The 20,075-nt window shown below is 40.0% G+C and overlaps 1 long non-coding RNA gene across 1 annotated transcript; it reads right to left on the bottom strand.

The window, feature by feature from the left end:
* Positions 1-15,979: 15,979 nt before the first annotated feature.
* Positions 15,980-18,769, bottom strand: LOC122234878. Its single transcript, XR_006212843.1, has 2 exons — positions 18,658-18,769; positions 15,980-16,152 (listed from the first exon to the last, which is right to left on the bottom strand). It is a non-coding gene; the product is annotated as an uncharacterized LOC122234878 (long non-coding RNA).
* Positions 18,770-20,075: the final 1,306 nt, after the last annotated feature.

Genomic DNA, 20,075 nt, shown 5'->3' with positions numbered 1-20,075 from the left:
TCCTTTTTTTTTTTTTTTTTTTTTTTTAGAGAAAGAGAGAGAGAGAGAGAGCATGAGCACACAAGCAGGAGAGAGGGGCAGAGGGAGAGAGATAATCTTAAGCAGGCTCCATGCTCAGCACAGATCCTGAAGTGGGGCTCGATCCCATGACCCTTGGATCATGACCTGAGCTGAAATCAAGAGTTGGACACTTTACCAATTGAGCCACCCAGGTGCCTCAAGTTTGCTTTCCTTGAAGAGAAAACCAAATAGAGCTTTTAAAAGATATAAATGTATTTCTCTTTCATGTAAAATGAATGAATTAATTAATCTTTTTTAAAAAATGTTTATTTCCAGAGCAAGAGAGAGAGCATGAGCAGGGGAGGGGGCAGAGGGAGAGAGAGAGAGAGAGGGAGAGAGAGAATTCCCTGTCAGTGCAGAGCCCTACATGGGACTTGACCCCACAAACTGTGAGATCATGACCTGAGCTGAAATCAAAAGTTGGACGCCTAACAAACTGAGCCACTCAGGCACCCCTCAAGCAATCAGTCCCAGCAGTAGAATAGTCCAGGTCTAATACAACATCTCCACAGAGTTATCAGGGACCCAGACTCCTGTTTTCCTGCTCTGCTATTCTTAGTACATGACTTCCATCCTCAAGGTCCACTTCTGGTCCCAGACAGCTCTTGGCTACATAGCCGGCACGTGCACATGCTAGGCTGGCTCAAGGAGGAAACCGAACGAGTAAAGAGAGAACTGCCAGCCAAGTCTGCATCCTGTAGGTAGCTTTCCACAGGTCCCACACAGTACTTCCGCTCACGTTGTATTGGCCAGAAATTAGTCACATTGCCATATCTGGCTGCAAAAAGATGATGGGAAATGTATTATTCTAATATGGACATTGCTATTCCAGATAAACTGGGGTTCTATTAGTAAGAAGGGGAAATTGGATATTGATTGGTGACAGGCATTCTGTGCCACAAATACAGTGTGTTACAGGTATTCAGATGAGGGGACAGAAACCCAAATTTGGGAGGTCAGAGAAAAATATTCCTAGAGGAAATGATCTCTGCACCCACCCCAGTTTGCCCTGATTTAGAATTACATCTGCACATGTCTGTGAGCCCTGAGAGAGCAGGTGCTTTTTCCTCTTCAGATCTGTAGCTCCCATGGGGGAGCTTTTTACACAGCTGATCCCCGATATATTTTTAGTATATTGAGATAAAGGTTATGAACTTTTTAAAGAGGAAGAGGGTAAGATGTGTCAGTTTTGCTAGAACTTTCACTATCTTTAGTCTTCACACACACACATGCACACACACAAACACACATACACACACACACAAATACCTCAGGCTTTATATCACAAAGGCAGCTTACATAAATAATTCTTTGGAACATTTGTAATCTGTAACCCCTAAAAGGTCTTCTCACTTTTTACTCATCTCATTGAGCAGACCTTCCCCCCCTTCCTCTACTCCCACCCTCACTCCTGCCCTAAAAGTCCAAACTTGGCCCAGAGCCTAACAGACAGGCCAACTTCAAAATCAGTCCAGATAATAGGATTTTGTAGGTAAGGAGCAGTGACTCAGGGTTGCAGAGACCATGACTTGCCATCCTTTCACGGAACACAGCTCTTGGAATAGGTATTGACTATAAAACCAACATTTAGACACAGATCGTTACCGTAACTGATTCCCACATGAATCACATTAGCTATTTCCGGATTTATGGGGTTATCTAAAGTTGAACATGACAACTGCTACTTTAAAGAATCTAAAACCCAAACTAAGACAGATCCTGACGACCAGGGGAAATTTAAGAGCAGTTGCTAAACACACTTTCTCTTATTCTGTCTCATTTGTCATAGCTGGTTTGAGATTACACACAGGAGTGCCTCTGTGGAATGACAGCTGATTTACCCAGAAATGAAACCTCGCCTCTAACAGCCAGTTACCTTCCTGTTTGGTTTCGTATTCTGTTATTGAGAAATGCATGTCTCCATATACGTTAATAATGGCAAAGCGGATGGAAACTTGGCTGCCATGTCTAGACATTGGCCGAGACTGGATCTGGCGGGAGACTTGGTCCAGCTTGAACCTAGATTATTTCCTGACCCTGAATTGTCTCTTCCCACTTTCCAATTCTGAGACAGCCTGATATAGGCGTGCTGCCAGTTGCCTCAACTCCAACATCTGTGCGTTATCAGTTGGGTGTGGAGGAGAGAAAGCAGACTGTACCCCCTTCAGATGCTGCCCTGTAGATATGGAGAGGCAGTTGGAATGCAGATTTCCGAGGATCCCTAAGATGTGCTCTTAAGTGCTCTTCAACAGAGGAGCTTCTTAGAACTTTTTCTTATCTCTTAGGAAAAGGAGATAATTTTCTCTGTTACGTTTCCGGTTTTTGCATGTGATGATTTGTGAAGAAGCTATAAAGCCATGAAGTTCAACTTACTCTCTCGGACAGTAGTACTGTCAAACAGGGCAAACTGATAAGCTCATGAAGTTAGATAACATAAGGGTAACCAGGACCTTTTCATTCTGGTCTTCAGCCTGAGAAGCACTTTAAGCACGGCATCTCAAGGAAGAAAGGAGAAAAGCTACCCTTACAAACAGGAAAATGCTCCTTTTATTTCATTAAGTCTCCAGAAATCTCGAAAATCCAGAACACCCAGTTGGTTGAGATATTTAGTCCTGTGGACAAAGGAATAGGGGAAGCAAAGAGGCAAAGCATCACAGAGCTGTGGCATATCTTAGACTTTGAATCCAATACTCTTGTGTTCCAGAAGGTGACGCCAAGAACTAGAGGGATGAAGTCAGAGGTTTAAAACCTAGCTCCAGTATAAGGATGTGCTCACAAATCTAACACCTATCTTAGAACCTCGTAAACTCAGTTGTTTATTGCCACCTTTTGCAGAAATAAGACTGCATGTTTACTAATTTATTTGCTTTTGACTGGAATTACATCAGCTCAGTGTGGTGGACTAGTTTCCCAAGCTAAAATGAAATAATAAATGTCTAATGAATGCAAGATGGCCTAATGGAAAGAGTAGGAGTTTAATCCTAGCTCTATTAATCTGTAGTAAATTGAACAAGTCACTTAAACTCTCTGAGCCACAGCTTTTTCATCCATAAAACAGAGCTAATTCTCACCTGGCAGGGTTAACAAAAAGATTTTGGATAATGTGTGGAAAGGATCCAATATGGGGTTTAACAATGCTTGTGCTCAATAAATAGTAATTATTATTATCACTGTCCTTATTAAATAATAAGAAGACAAATCCCCAACTTGAAGGCGAGAAGACAGCTCATTGAATCATATCTCTACAGAGTCGAAGGACTCATTGCCAACTTTTGCAGGGAAACTTCTTTTCTATTTATAAAAAAAAACTCAGCTTTTCCACCTGGGGGCTTATATCCGGGCCTCTGCTTAAGCCCTTGAATCTCCCAAGGAAGTGTCCCTCAAAACTTCTTGTCCTGAATTATGCCGTGTTCTTGGATATACTTCCATCCCACATACATTTGTTGTGTTCTGAATATTTCTGGGGTTGCCATGGTTTCGAATACTCATTTCTCATCACAGCAGAACGTTGGAGCTGAGAGGTTACCATGTAAGGGAGGGAAGAGGCAGGCATGGTCATACCACACTTCTAGGTTATTTCCTACAATGTGGTCTCAAATTACCAGTCAATCCTTGTATTTTCCTTACTTATCAAACGGGATCATTGTACCTATTTCCCAAGTTTGTCGTGGGGATTGCATGGACTAGTGCATGTTAAAACATGACTTTCTTTTACTCCATCTAAACTAAGCTGCTGAAATCCTTTGAGGGGCAAGAAGAGGTCCCAGAGAGCGTGGATTGTGTCGCTTAGTTATATGTGTGACTCCAGAGCTGAGCAAAGACTCGGGCACATAGTATGCATCGCACTCTGTATGTATCAGGAGTCAGACATGTATGAGGGGTGGTCTATGGACATACCTTCCTTCAGGGTCATAAGCTTTTATGGTCTACCTAGTTTTAGTCAGGTCTTTTGTCAAATTCCTGAGGGGAACTTGAGGGGGAGTAGGTGGTATCTGTTACATTCTTTTTTTAAAAATTAAAAAAAAATTTTTTAAATGTTTATTTCTGAGGGAGAAAGAGAGAGAGAGAGAGAGCAGGGGAGGGGCAGAGAGAGAGGGAAACACAGAATCCAAAGCAGGCTCTAGGCTCTGAGCTGACAGAGCCTGACAAGGGGCTCAAACTTGTGAACTGCTGATCTGAGCCGAAGTCAGCCACTTAACCAACTAAGCCACCCAGGCGCCCCAGTGTCTGTTACATTCTTAAGAGGGACCTTATGCCTGAGGGGATTGCTGTGGTCAGCCACTCCCAGCGTTGTTCCAAAATACATGTTTTTCACCACCCCGGGACCTGAGGTCCTAATCTTTCCCTCTCTGCCTACTGCACTGTATCTTTTCCTATCATATTTTCACTCTTTTAGAAAAGGGCCCCCCAGGGGCACCTGGGTGGCTCAGTCGGCTGAGTGTCTGACTCTTGGTTTCCGCTCAGGTCATGACCTCACGGTTCGTGAGTTCGAGCCCCTCATCCGGCTCTGTGCTGACAGCAAGGAGCCTGCTTGAGATTCTGTCTCCCTCTCTCTCTGCCCCTCCCCCGCTCGTTCTCTATCTCTCTCTCAAAATTAATAAAAATAAACTTAAGAAAAGGGCGCCCCACCTGAATGGTATTCTCCTCAGCCTCCACAAAACGTCCTTCATGCTGCCATGACATTACCTTTGTTCATGTATTTCATTCCATTTTGAATGCCTCTTCCTTTCCAGCCTTTAGAAATTTTATCCTTCTTTCAAGATAGAAACTTGCATGCAGAGACCTGCATGATGTCTTTCATGGATTCCCTCACCATCTGCCTTCCATGTGTGTCTTTCCCACTCCTTCCCAAATACAACAGGTCCCAGGTCCCCCCATCCTGTTACTCCCTGGCAACCTGTCCATACCTCCCTCACAGCACTGCATGGACTTGCCGGGTTGGCTTCTGTGACTTATCTTTGCTAGATTATGAACTTCTTGCCAGGAAGATTTGCTTCATTTTTTATCTCCCAGAGTAGGGAACCTGGCAGGCATCCACTCCATTTGATGGGATCACATTGATTTAGTTGGAACTGACAGCAGTTTGTGAAATCATTTGCCTCTGCTGCTTCTCACATTCTTGTTGACCATTTACTCTAATTACCTCTTACTGGAGTGGTAGAGTCAGTTTAGTTTCTTGAGATGGGAAATTAAAACAACAAACAGGATTGAGTGGGGTGGGGCTGCCTGCAAGGTGATTATAAAGGATTTGAAGGCGGTACTGTGGAGACATGCAAATCAGTACCGCGAATCCACCCCACCTTATTCTGAGTTTTGTAGTTTCTAGCATTTTCTTTTGGGAGGAATTAGCCTGATGCATCGAGGGTTGGTCTAACAACCAGCTGACTGGAATATGTGTGAACTCTGTAACTCTTTGGATGACTTTAATTGTCAAAGTGTCTTCTGGGAGAGCCTTAACCATAGGTTTGGTTTTGAAAACAAGCAGGAGGATGAGAAAGCTATGCTGTTCACATGTGTCTGAGTTTACATTGTACTAAAGTTTTTTAAAGCATTTTATAAAGGAGCTTTTAATAAGATAATCATTTTTTTTTTGTAAAAGCAATACTTAAAAAGAAAATGCTTAATGATTAAGAAAAGATTAGGAATTGGGGGACCTGGGTGGCTCAGTCAGTTAAGCGTCTGACTTCAGCAAATAATTGTAAGTGAATTCATCACACTTTGAAGACGCCGCAGGCTTTCAGCTTTGGCTTCAGATCGTGATCTCATGATCAGTTAGTGAGTTCGAGCCCCACATCGGGCTCTGTGCTGACAGCTCAGAGCCTGGAGCTTGCTTCAGATTCTGTCTCCCTCTCTCTCTGCCCCTCCCCCACTCACACTCTGTCTCTCTCAAAAGTAAATAAAAAGATTTTTTTTTTAAATGTTTTTTAAAGAAAAGCTTAGGCAGGGGCACCTGGCTGGCTCAGTCTGTGAGCGTATGACTCTTGATCTTGGGGTTCTGAGTTCAAGCTCTACGTTGGGTACAGAGATTACTTAAAAGAAGAAATTAGAACAAGGACATCTGGGTGGCTCAGTTCTTTAAGCATCCAACTTCAGTTCAGGTCATGATCTCATGGGTCGTGGGTTCGAGCCCTGTGTTGGGTTCTGTGCTGACAGCTCAGAGCCTGGAGCCTGTTTCCAATTCTGTGTTTCCCTCTCTGCCCCTCCCCCACTTGTGCCCTGTCTCTCTCTCTCAAAAATAAATAAATGTTAAAAAAAATTTAATAATTAAGATGATTGTGTTCTTATTATGTAAATATGCAATTTGGGATATCATGTCTTACCATTTTGATACACATATCCTTTTTTTTTTAATTTTTTTTTTAACGTTTATTTATTTTTGAGAGAGAGAGAGACAGAGCATGAACGGGGGAGGGTCAGAGAGATAGGGAGACACAGAATCTGAAACAGGCTCCAGGCTCTGAGCTGTCAGCACAGAGCCCAACGCGGGGCTTGAACTATCGTGAGATCATGACCTGAGCCAAAGTCAGACGCTTAACCGACTGAGCCACCCAGGCACCCCAATACACATATTCTTGTTAACATATGTTGTTTGGCATTCAACAAGGATTTCCTCTTGGGGAGCCAGAGTGCCAGGTTTTAGGTCTGTTACTAATTGTGTGACCCTGGGTATGCTGTTTAATCTCTAGAATTTAGTTTCGTTAGCGACAAAATGCTAATTTGGATGATGTAACTACTAAGATCCTTTAGGGCTCACAAATTCTGAGTTTGTAACATCATGTAAATTAAAATGTGCAGTTCTGGTCTCCCTTTATTTTATTTTTTAAATTAATTAATTAATTAATTAATTATTATTATTATTGTTTTTAAGTAAGCTCTAGGCCAACCATGGGGCTTGAATTCATGACCCTGAGATCCAGAGTCACATACTCTACCGACTGAGCCAGCCAGGCACCGCTGTTCTCCCTTTATTTCAAAAATTAGAAAAGCAGAGCTCAGAGAGACTTAACAATGTTAACGGTATTTCGGAGACAGAATTTGGTGTTTCGGAGCATGAGTTCTAGGGACGGAATGCCTGGGTTTGAATCTCGCTCCCACTTTTGCTTGCTCTGCGACGTTAGACAAGTTGTGTAAATATTTTGTGCTTCTTTTATCACCTATAAAATGGGCGATGTTGATGAATGATACCTGTGTGATAAGGTTGATGCAAAGATCTATCAATTAGCATGTGTTAAATGCTAAGAGCGGTGCCTGATTCATCAGAAGTATTAAATGTCATTTCCCACCTTGACCCAATATCCCACACCAGATAACAAAACAAAGGGTCCAGGAACCAAGTCTCCTGGCTGCACGAACAGTACATTTTACACTGTACCACATGCCCTCTAATGGCGTGCTTTAATTAACTATCAACACATATACAAACAGAGAGACTGAGTCCGCTATGTATTCTGTGCTGTGCTAAGCACCTTACCACCTTTTCTCTTCATTTCTCACAGTGATCCTGTCAGGTGAGTGTTTTTCAGTTATAGCACCTTACCTGCAATCTCAGAATGACAGAGGCCCCGAACACTGAAAATGCTTCATTATTCATTGGATGACTTCACTGGAACTCTTTGCAGGCAAAAATCTGACTTGAATGGACATAAAGCAATGTATAGACTTCCATTTAGTGTGAACATGAGCATGATTCACTAGAGAAAGTAAACGTTTTTATAATGAAGAGCTGTCTCAAATCCCCTGGAGATGTTAATATGCATTATTAGGTTGTTAGATAATACATAATGTTTGCACTGCATTCCCTTTTATTATTTGAAACTTCTAAATTGTATCTTTTTAGGGTGACACAAATGTTTTATAACTGGGGTGCCTGGGTGGCTCAGTTCAGCGACCGACTCTTGATTTCGGCTCAGGTCGTGATCTCACAGTTCATGGGACTGAGTCTGCATCAGGCTGCCAGCATAGGGCCTGCTTGGGACTCTCTCTCTCTCTCCCTCTCTCTCTCCGCCCCTCCCCCCCACTCTCTCTTTCTCTAAATAAATAAATAAATAAACTTAAAAGCGTGTTTTATAACTGTGAGGACAGTTGTACAATTCTGTCAATTTACTTAAACAATCGCTGCGGGCACCTGGGTGACTCAGTGGGTGGAGCGTCTGACTCTTGCTTTTGGTTCAGGTCATGATCCTAGGACAATGGGATCGAGCTCAGCGTTGGGCTCCACGCTGGGTATGGAGCCTGCTTGCAATTCTTTCTCTCTTCCTCCCTCTGCCTCATCCCGCTCATGCTCTCTCTCTCTAAAACAAACAAACAAATAAGTAAATAAAATTACACATGCATTTGAAAATACATATATCATTGAATTGGGTGTGCCTGGCTAGCTCGATCAGTGGCACATGCGACTCTTGATCTCAGAGTTGTAAGTTCAAGGATGTTGGATATAGAGATTACTTAAAAATAAAATCTTAAAAAAAAAAAAATCACTGAATTGTACACAGAAAACACATCAATGTACATAATATTTAAATTTTACCTTAATAGCACTATGTTCAAAAGGTCATTATGGAAAGATAAACATACATAATTATTAGGAACAAAAAAATTAATTAAGGAACACGTGTAACCTTTCAAGTTTAACGTCCCCGCTGACCATGGTGTTTGGTGTTTTAGACTGAAGCTAGACTTGGATGATAAAAGGACTTGAGTGCTGTCTACACAGGATTTGAATCTGTGATGACATGTGAGTGAATTTGATAGCAGTTTTCACAAAAGAGAAAGAAACCCCACACACAACATACACAAAATAGACTAAAAAAGAGTAGTAAAAAGAATTTTCAAAAAATTAATGAAATTGAATAATTCCAAATACTGCTTCTTTTATCATTTTTCTTGAATCACCCCATTCCATCAGAATTCATTTCCTCCTTATGGGCCTCCACAGACTTTTATGATTCTGTAAGGAAATTTAACAATATAGTCTAGTCATCTGAATTTGTTTTATAGAATAGTAAGCCCCTAGACAGCAAGGATAGTTCTATTCATTTTTGTATTACTTGTGGTTCATAAAGATGCTTAAATAAGGGTCTAATGAGTATCTGAATTATATTGAAGGACCACTTCCTCAGTAAAAGTTTAGACGTGAAAAGTCTATATTTTTCTCCTAAATTCCAAAATACTTCTGATCCCGAGTTTTGACTAAGAGATTATAGGTCACTATTACCACACCAGTTCTACAAAAACAGATGGTTGGAAATGTTAAGTTACCTACTTGTTCAAGATGACACAGCTATTAAATGGTGGAGCTTGTGTTCCAATCTGTGTCTGGTAAACTTAGAACCCAAACCTCTATCTGCTCCTCTTGAAGAGATCTGTAACTGTGGGTACAAAATTGACACATAAATAATCTTGATTTAAAAAAATTCCCTGTAATATATCAAATGTTATAGACATTTAAATTTTTTTTTCTAAGAGTTGAAGATTTTCTTAACATTTTTGGTTAGAATATTAGTTAACCTGCTTTCTTCGCTTCAGAACTTACCAGCTCTATCAGACTGCTCAAAACTATGGAGTCTTTATTCTTTTATTTGTCTCCTCTTTTAAAACTGTAAGCAATTACCTGAGCTAACCTCAACAGACAGAATTAGATAAGATAGTATGGAAAAAAACCAAAAATAGAAACTTTATCACCAATTGGGTTTTCTTTTTTTATCAAGCTCTTTAACAAATTATCTCCCCAAGCCCATCTTCTCCTGATACAATTGGGTCTCTTACCATGATGTGAGGTCACAGGATGAACTGTCAGATTTGAAAAGCAATAAATACAGTGCAGTCCAGTTTCCTGGGAAAGATCGAATGTTTTGAGTTTGACTTCCTTTCTATCGCTAAAAAACATTTCAGAAGGAAAAGATTGATGGATTCCTCATTGGTCTTTTTCCTTTGTATGTTTTGTTAGTTGTGTTTTTTTTTTAAGCCAGGCTGTGAAAAGTTGTTGTTCATTAATGAAACTCAGAAAGTAGTCAAGCCCCTTTGAAGTTTAAGACAGCATCTGTTCCACTGTCCAAAGAGAGTAGAGAAATTAACATCTCCATCACATGAGTTTCAATGTAATTCAAGTTATTACCACCCAGAAGTTGCAGGTGCAAGAATATAGCTAGCTTTGTTTTATGAAGCATATTCATGTGTGTGTGTGTGTGTGTGTGTGTGTGTGTGTGTGTATGTGTGTGCACCCACGTACAAAATAATGACCAGGTCTTATAAAATGCGTATTTTAAAAGGTAAATTACAAATGCGTTCATATTTTTTTGCTTTCTTTTTGTTTTTTAATTTAAATTCATGTTTATTAGCATATAGTGTAGTATTGGTTTCAGTAGAATTTAGTGATTCATCACTCACACATAACACCCAGTGCTCATCCCAACAAATGCCCTCCTTAATGCCCGTCACCCATTTAGCCCAATTCCTTACCCACCTCTCCTGCAGCAGCCCTCAGTTTGTTCTCTATATTTAAGAGTCTTTTATGGTTTGCTTCCCTCTCTGTTTTTATATTATTTTATTTTTCTTTCCCTTCCCCTATATTCATCTGTTTTGTTTCTTAAATTCCACATATGAGTGAAATCATATATTTGCCTTTCTTTGATTAACTTATTTCACTTAGCATAATACATTCTAGTTCCATACACATTGTTGCAAATGGCAAGATTTCACTCTTTTTAATAGCCAAGTAATATTCCATTATATATAATGGAATAGTGCTGCTAATAACATTTGAGTACAAATGCATTCATATTAAGTTAAAATTGCTCTTCAAATGGAATTTTTCTTTATTTCAAACGACGATAGTTTTTATAGATCCATTAATTCTCCTGACACAAACACTGCTTTGTTAATTTATGTATAATTTCTTAAGGTAATCATAATCATAATCATAACCGCCAAAAATAAGGTAAGCTTCTACTTCTAAGAAGATAGAGTAGATATATTTTTCTTTATTTCACCTACAAAGTACAACTGAAACCTTGAAATTATAGATAAGACAAACAAAGGAAACCTTAAAAAGTCTGTTTATGGAAAATAGAATAGAGACAGAAAAAAAAACCAAACAACCCAAAGCAAAAGAAATAGAGTTCTAGCAAAAATGGTAGAAGTGTGTGTGTGTGTGTGTGAGATAGCCAAAATGGAAATCTGTGGGACTATCACAAAAGATCTAATATTTGTGAAAAGGAGATGTTCATGACAATTCTAAAAGGTCAAAGTTAAAGGGACACAAAGGGAAATAAGGTTTTTACATTTCACTCAAGTTGATAAAATTTCAACACCAGTATTCTGTGATAAATTAGATATATGTAATGTAGTATCTATGGCAACTGTTAAAAAAGATATATAAAGAGATAAATTGAAAAAAACTATAAATAGATCAAAATAGCATTTTTAAAAAATGTTTAAGCAATCCATAGGAAGGAAAGGAAAAAAGACAGAAGTGAAAAACAGATAGAACAAAAAGAAAAGAAAATTTCAAATGGTGGACTTAAGCCCCAACATATCAATAATAACATTAAATGTAAATGGTCCAAATATGCCAATTGTAAGATACAAATAAGCAGAGTAAATGAAAAACATGGTGCAAGTATGTACGGTCTACAAGAAACTTACTTCCAATATAATGATATAGGTAGGTTAAAAGTAAACGAAAGGAAAAAGATATATCGTGGAAAAATTAAAAGAAAGCAGGGGCACCTGGCTGGCTCAGTAGGAGCATATGACTCTGGTTCTTGGGGTTCTGGGTTAGAACCCCACACTGGGTGTAGACATTACTTTAAAAATAAAATCTTTAAAAAAACATTAAAAGAAAGCAGAAATATCTGTATTAGTATCAGCTAAAGTAGATTTCAAGGCAGTAAAAGTTATGATATGCTAAGAGGTATATTACATAATGGTAAAAAAGATCAATCTGCAAAAAAAAAGGAATCCTAAATGTGTATGCATCAGACAACAAGAGCTTCAAAATCTGTGAAGGAAAAAATAATAAAATTGAAAGGAGAAATAGACAAATTCACACTTCCAATCTCTCTCTCAACAACTGGGAGAACCAGACAGAAAATCTGAAAAACAGTACAACTCAACAACACAATCAACCAACAGAATCGAATCAACATTTATAGAACACTTTGTTCACCAAGAGTGGAATATATTCAAGTGTTCACAGAAAATATTGCTAGGTGGGCCATACCATGGACCATAAAACAGATCTCAAAACATTTAAAATAAATGAAATCACACAGAATGTGTTTTCTGCTACAATGGAATCAAACTAGAAATTGATAACAGAAAGGGAAGAAAATAACCAAACATGTGGAAACTAAACAATATACTTTTAAATAATCCATGGGTCAAAGAGGAACTTTCAAGGTAGATAAGAAAATATACTGAATGGAATGAAAATAAAAATACAGCATATCAAAGCATGTGGGGAGTAGTTAAAATGGTGTTGAGAGGGAAATTTACAGTGTTCTACATGCATGCTTTAGAAAAGAAGAAATATCTAAATAAATATGAGAAATTTTTAAAAATTCTTACATAGTAATTTAGATTAATTTATAAGTTCTTATAATTCCAATAGTTGCTACTTTATTTTATTACTACTAATTTACAAGTTTATATGACTAAGAGACAAAAAAGGATATTGCTAACTGACAAAATAAATAACAAATAAAAAGTATAGGAAACACAGAAGTACCTATAAGTTTACTACTAAACAGAATAAAGTAGCAACTGATATTAAATTGCTATTGTGGCTTTCATTTGGTGTGTATCACCCATCATTTCAAATTTCTGTTAGCTTTTTTTCTTAAAAATTTCTTTTGCTTGGCTTTTTTGTTTGCAAAAATGTGTCTGTTTAGGGAAAAAATGGTAGAAATGTGTGTGTGTGTGTGTGTGTGTGTGTGTGTGTGAGATAGCCAAAATGGAAAACTAGCTTTTTATGTGAGTAAACTTAATACATTTATGCTTATTATATTGCCATTTTAAAATATAATTAGACTTATTTTTACCTCTGGTTTCATATATTCTATTTATCATACAATTATATTTGTGGAAAGAAAAATGACATTTTTTTTTTTATAACATTGGGTTTTTAAAAGTTTTTATTAAATCCAGCTGAGTTTTTAAAAAAGTAAATTCTGGGGCGCCTGGGTGGCTCAGCCAGTTAAGTGTCCGACTTCAGCTCAGGTCATGATCTCGCGGTCCATGAGTTGGAGCCCCGCGTCAGGCTCTGTGCTGACAGCTCAGAGCCTGGAGCCTGTTTCAGATTCTGTGTCTCCCTCTCTCTGACCCTCCCCCGTTCATGCTCTGTCTCTCTCTGTCTCAAAAATAAATAAACATTAAAAAAAAAAAAAAAAGTAAAAAAAAAAAAAAGTAAAGGGGCGCCTGGGTGGCTCAGTCAGTTAAGCGGCCGACTTCGGCTCAGGTCATGATCTCATGGTCTGCGAGTTCGAGCCCCACGTCGGGCTCTGTGCTGACAGCTCAGAGCCTGGAGCCTGTTTCAGATTCTGTGTCTCCCTCTCTCTGACCCTCCCCTGTTCATGCTCTGTCTCTCCCTGTCTCAAAAATAAATAAAACGTTAAAAAAAAAAAAAAGTAAAAAAAAAAAAGTAAATTCTATGCCCAACGCACGGCTTGAACTCAAGATCCCGACGTCAAGAGTCACATCCAAGTGAACCATCCAGGTGCCCCAGAAAAATGACATTTTAGATTTGTGCACTTTGCATACTTCACATTGGTGCCTCTATGTGGAATTAATGTATGATCAGAAGACCTGTTTATAAATACTGAGAACCTGAACAATGGACTGGTAGGTGAAATACAGAAGGGAGATTAGATCTGAGAAATGTATAGAAAATAAAAGTAAAACAACTTGAATCTTAGTTGAATGAGGGAAGTGGCAGACACAAAGATTACTTCACGAGCTCTAGCTGGGAGGACTTACCAGAGGGTGTCAGCATACAACCCAAGTATGGAGTACAGTTGCCCCGAATGTGCCATTCCTTTCCCTGTAGATCCAGTCCCCTAGGGGCTCGTTGGAAAATTACACTTTCCACCCCTTCGATGTCAGCTTTGTCCACGTGACTTGTTTAAACCAATGAACTGGGAGCAGAAGTGTGGTGTCACTTCCGAGCAGAAGCGGCCCACATCCAGCCTCCTTTGCCACCTTCTCTTCCTTTGAATGTCCCAGGCAGGAGCTGTTCTCTCAGCCTGGACACCAAAGTAAAGAGCCATGAAGCAAAGCCTCAGTCAATGACACAAATACATTGAGAAATAACCTTTGCTTTCGTAAGTCACTGTGATTTGGGGTCTTTTTTGTACCGTAGTATAACTTAGCCTCAGCTGACTAATATGTGCCGATGAGTTTCCTTATTATCCTGTCAGAACATATTATTTCTATGAGCCATAGGTATTGATGCCACTTTTTCTCGTACACTCAAGACTTGCATGAATGGGATGATATATAGCAAGTGAATAAAGGTTTAGGATATTTGAAATTGGGACTGCCTAGTAAATCCTCCCTATATGGTCAATTTACTTAAAGAATGTGGATATATGGGTGGGTGGGGAGAAAGAGTTTATATATATATATATTTCTTTATATATTATACACATTTATATTATGCATTATATATAATTATATTTATCTCACCTTAATGATATTATTTGTATAGCAACAGAAAACATTTTTGTTAGTCTCTACAAAGAATAGGAATATGTGTGAAAGTTAAGAATTAGCACAGTTTATGCCAATTTGTTTAAACAATTATTTTTAAACCACAATCATTTTTCCCCACTGATCCTAATGTCACCATTTCCCCCCAAAATAAAAACTTTTAGCCTTTTAGATTATAGCCTATATTTCAAAATATAAATAAGAATATTTGGAGAGAGACAAAAGAGGAAAGAACCTTTGGAGACTGATCTAATCGTACTTGGGTGAGTTACTGTAGATGTTTGAGGATGATTAAAATTTCATCTATCAAAATAAAAATAAGCCGGGCGCCTGGGTGGCTCAGTCGGTTGAGCATCTGACTTCGGCTCAGGTCATGATCCCATGGTTTGTGGGTTCGAGCCCCACGTCGGGCTCTGTGATGACAGCTCAAAGCCTGGAGCCTGCTTCGGATTCTGTGTCTCCCTCTCTCTCTGCCCCTCCCCTGCTCATGCTGTCTCTGTCTCTGTCTCTGTCTCAGAAATAAATAAAACATTTAAAAAATAAATAAAAATAAGCCAATGACGGTTATTGTTCAAGAATAATGTTTTGTAGAAGATATAAACATTAGACTCCCTTTTTTCCTTGCTCCTTCCCTCCTTTTATATAAATATATATATTTTTTAGGATCTACATATACCGGGCAGTGTGCTAGATGCTAGGGATTAATCAAAGAATAGGGCAGAGCCTGTCCCTGACTAAAATGAATTACATGTTTTAAATAGGCAGGACACATTCCTTCCTCATCTAAACAAGGCACAAGAGGGGCGCCTGGGTGGCTCAGTCGTTTGAGTGTCCAGCTTCAGCTCACGTCACCATCTTGTGGTTCGTGGGTTCGAGCCCTGAGTGGGGCTCTGTGCTGACAGCTCAGAGCCTGGAGGCTGCTTTGGATTCTGTGTCTCCCTCCCTGCCCCTACCCTGCTCGTGCTTTGTCTCTCTTTCCCTCTCAAAAATAAACAAACATTAAAAAATTATACAAAAAAAAAAATAAACAAGGCACAAGATTTTCAATAAACTTGCAATCTTCACCAACTGAGAAAAGCCAAGTCACCCTCAGGTGTAGCTGGCCAGTTAGAGGCCACTGAAGAAACAGAAGGTTGTTGGCCTTCTCCAATTTGGGTTTTCCCACTGGCAAAAGGAGAGACCGCCTGTATAAACAGTGATTCCAAGAAGCCAATGCCTGTGGCAGAGTACTTTATTAAGTGAAATGGTGGAAAGCCATTATTTAGTTAAAAGGCAAAGCGGAGCATTTGAGAAGACACTGGACTGGAGCAGAAACAAAGCGTGGGGTTCCTTCTGCAAGTCGGGTAACCTTGGGCAAATCATGTCTTCTGAGTTCAAGTTCTTCGTCTGTGAAACAGAAGTAACGAGATCAGTTTTATCTTCTCATAGCGTTGTTAGGAATATCAAATAGACACAGGTAATGTTCACTGCAAATGTATCTTGCTCTTTTTATTTAAAAATTATTTATTTATTGTTTATTTTAGAGAAAGCCGATGTGCACGTGCGAGCCGGGTAGAGGGGCAGAAGGAGACAGAATCCTGTGCGGGCTCTGCACGGAGCCCAACACAGGGCTTGATCCCATGACCCTGGAATCATGACCTGAGCTGAAGTCACGGGTTGGACCCTCAACAGACTAAGCCACCCAAGGTGCCCTTTGCTCCTTTTATTTTAAATCTTACCATTTCCTTCTCCACCGCCTTTTCCTGCAGTTTTTGTCTATGTAAACAAGTAGCATAAGTCTGGGTTGGCTCCTCCCAGAACATCTAATACTACTGCATTAGGTCCATCATATTATAGGTCAGTCAGTAGCCAATATTTTTTTAATATCTATTATTTTTAAGGCTTCACATCAAGTGCTCCAAGAGACACAAAAGTGAATGGCACAACTGCTTTGGCATGACAGAAACTCTAGTTTTTGCTTTGGTTTGTTCTTAAGATTTTATTTTTGAGGGGCGCCTGGGTGGCTCAGTCGGTTAAGCGGCCAACTTCAGCTCAGGTCATGATCTCATGGTCTGTGAGTTCGAGCCCCGCGTCAGGCTCTGTGCTGACAGCTCAGAGCCTGGAGCCTGTTTCAGATTCTGTGTCTCCCTTTCTCTGACCCTCCCCTGTTCATGCTCTGTCTCTCTCTGTCTCAAAAATAAATAAACGTTAAAAAAAAAAATTTTTTTTTAAAAAGATTTTATTTTTGAGTAATCTCTATACCCAATGTGGGGCTCAAACTTACAACCCTGAAGTCAAGAGTTACAGGCTCTATGCTTGAGCCAGCTGAGTGCCCCCAGAAGCTCTAGTTTTAAGAATTTATCCCAAGGGATGGGGCGCCTGGGTGGCTCAGTTGGTGAAACATCCGACTCTTCATTTCAGCTCAGGTCATGATCTCAGGGTCGTGGGACGGAGTCCCACGTCAGGATTGTGCTGGCAGCATGGAGCCTGCTTGGGATTCTCTCTCCCTCTCTCTCGGCCTGCCCCATTCAAAATCAATAAATAAACTTAATAAAAAAAAAAAAAAGAAGAAGAAGAATCTATGCCAAGGGGATAATGGTACATGACTGAAAAAGTTTAAAATGGAAAACATGTCTTACAATATGTTTGTAATAGATAACGGAGAATAAAATAAACTATTAAGCAAAAGAGATTGGTTAAATATGTTCTGAAGTATTAGTAGCATAGAATAATAAGCAGTCATTTAAAAAGACTATGTAGATCGCTGTAACAATTGAAAAAAAAGGTACAAAAAATAAATGTTCCTCTTTTTGTAACTTCTATACATCAATCCATGTATCTATATGAAAAGATTGGCAACACTTCTGAGTGTCAATTCTCTTTTTACACTCTCTTGTGGTGTGATTCACTTACAACAAATAAGCATCATTTCTACAAAAACAATAAAGCTATTTTTTTAAATCTTTAATATTTATTTATTTTTGAGAGAGAGAGAGAGACAGAGTGTGAGCAGGGGAGGGGCAGAGAGAGAGGGAGACACAGAATCGGAAGCAGGCTCCAGGCTCTGAGCTGGACAACGGGGCTCGAACTCACAAACTGCCAAGACCATGACCTGAGCTGAAGTCAGACACTAACTGACTGAGCCACCGAGGTGCCCCCAAGAAAGCTATTTTCAAAGAACTGAAAGAAAGTGAATGCCATAGGACTAGGCTTCAAGAATTCACAAGCAAAACTAGTGTAAACACACAACTCGTTAGGGGTAAGTGTGATGAAAAGAGCAGTGTGGAGTCTCATAAAGATAAAGGGAGATGAATAAGGACATCAAGCCAGGCAGAGATAGGAAAAGTATTTTTATTTTATTGTTAATTTCATTATATTTATTTTATTTTATCTTATTTTAGAGAGGAGGGAGGGGCAGAGAGAGAGGGAGAGAGAATCCTGAGTAGGCTCCTCATTGTTAGCACGGAGCCCGTCGCAGGCCTTGATTCCACAATCCTGAGATCATGACCTGAGCTGAAATCAAGAGTCAAATGCTTAACCCACTGAGCCACCCAGGTGCCCTTGAAAAAGTATTTTAGGCAGAAAGGACAAATAGAGGGGTATCTGGGTGCCTCAATCAGTTAAGTGTCTGACTTCAGCTCAGGTCACGGTCTTGCAGTTTGTGAGTTTGAGCCCCGCGTCGGGCTCTGTGCTGACAGCTCAGAGCCTGGAGCCTGCTTCGGATTCTGTGTCTCCCTCTCTCTGCCCCTCTCCCACTAATGCTGTCTCTCTCTCTCTCTCTCTCTCTCTCTCTCTCTCTCTCTCTTGCTCTCTCTCTCAAAAATAAATAAACATGAAAAAAAATTTAAAAAAAGAAAAGAAAGGACAAACAGAGTAAGTTATTGGGATGGAAACATGCTCTAACTTGCTTACCATAAGTACACTGTTGTCAAAGAACAAAAAGTCGGTCGAGGAAATCTGAAGATCTAATTGTCTTTATTAAATGATTCATGAGTGGGCCGGCGTCCCATCTAGCAAGCAGAGGGGAGCTCTGAGGAGGTGTAAAAACAGAAGGTTTTCATAGGAAGGAGGTTGTTAACAAAAGAAGTTAACGAAAGAAAAGACTGTTCCAGACAAGGCCACATTCCTTTAGGGAGAAGGGCAGGGGTCTTAATAGATGGATTACCTCATTTTTGGGGGAGATGGAGAGGGCCCGTGTGATAGATTGCCTCATTGGTACTGATCAGAAAATTCTTGACTGATCCCCTAAGACATATATTTCTGCGGGAGGCTGAAGCTGCAATTAGGTTAGGTATGATGCCCAGATTTGGTGACTTAGCCTAAGTAACACCATTTTGGACCTGGGGTTTTCTTTCTAACACTGTAAATGGGAAAGTCCGCTATCAGGTTGGAAAGTTTAAGGCCATATCAGACGAAGAATTTGGGCCTTTGCTGAGCTGACGATGAAAAGTGGTGATATTTTAGGTGAATGATATACTCAGATTGCACGGCATAAAATTTTAGTCTTGCGTGGATGCCTTGGTGTAGCTCCTGGCAGTACAACACTTAGAGGAAAGACCTTATTTCTGAGCCTATTCCCAGGGCTAACAAAAGCTTCCACCCTTGGAGGTCAGGGGTCCGAGGAAGGATGCTGTGGTGCCTGATTTCAGGAACAGTGGATGCACTTGGCCGTGTAAGCTGGTACTCCTACAATACATGTGTTCAAGGCCCCTGTCACCAGCTAGACCACAAGACCTGACATATACTGTCCACTTTCTTGTACTCACTAATGTTTGTCCCACATTTACCTTAATCCCTTTTCTCCAGCTTAACTCTTAACTCAGGCAAATGGAACCAGAAACCACCTCTCAGGTGATGGCAACTGCCCTGACAAGGTCTCCAGCTGGCCCAGACCACCCAGACTGACTTTCTTTCTTTCTTTCTTTCTTTCTTTCTTTCTTTTCTTTCTTTTTAACATTTATTTATTATTGAGAGACAGAGAGACACAGAGCATGAGCAGGGGAGGGGTAGAAAGACGGGGAGACACAGAATCTGAAGCAGGCTCCAGGCTCTGAGCTGTCAGCACACAGCCCGACACAGGGCTTGAACTCACAAACTTCGAGATCATGACCTGAGCTGAAGTCGATCGCCTAGCCAACAGAGCCACCCAGGCGCCCCCAGACTTTCTGAGCTAAACCCATTTGGTGCCTATGCAGATGGACCATGGAGTGACCTTTGGAATGACCTACCATTACTTTTACATCATTATAATACTAAAAACTCCACCCAAGGAGAAGCCTCAGCCTCACTTACATAACACACAAAGTGTAGGCACGTTTCCTTAAGGCCCA

Source organism: Panthera tigris, chromosome F2 (assembly GCF_018350195.1).
Source record: "Panthera tigris isolate Pti1 chromosome F2, P.tigris_Pti1_mat1.1, whole genome shotgun sequence".
NCBI lineage: Eukaryota > Metazoa > Chordata > Mammalia > Carnivora > Felidae > Panthera > Panthera tigris.
Note: the sequence above shows the minus strand (reverse complement) of the source record. Positions and strands in the feature narration are given on the sequence as shown.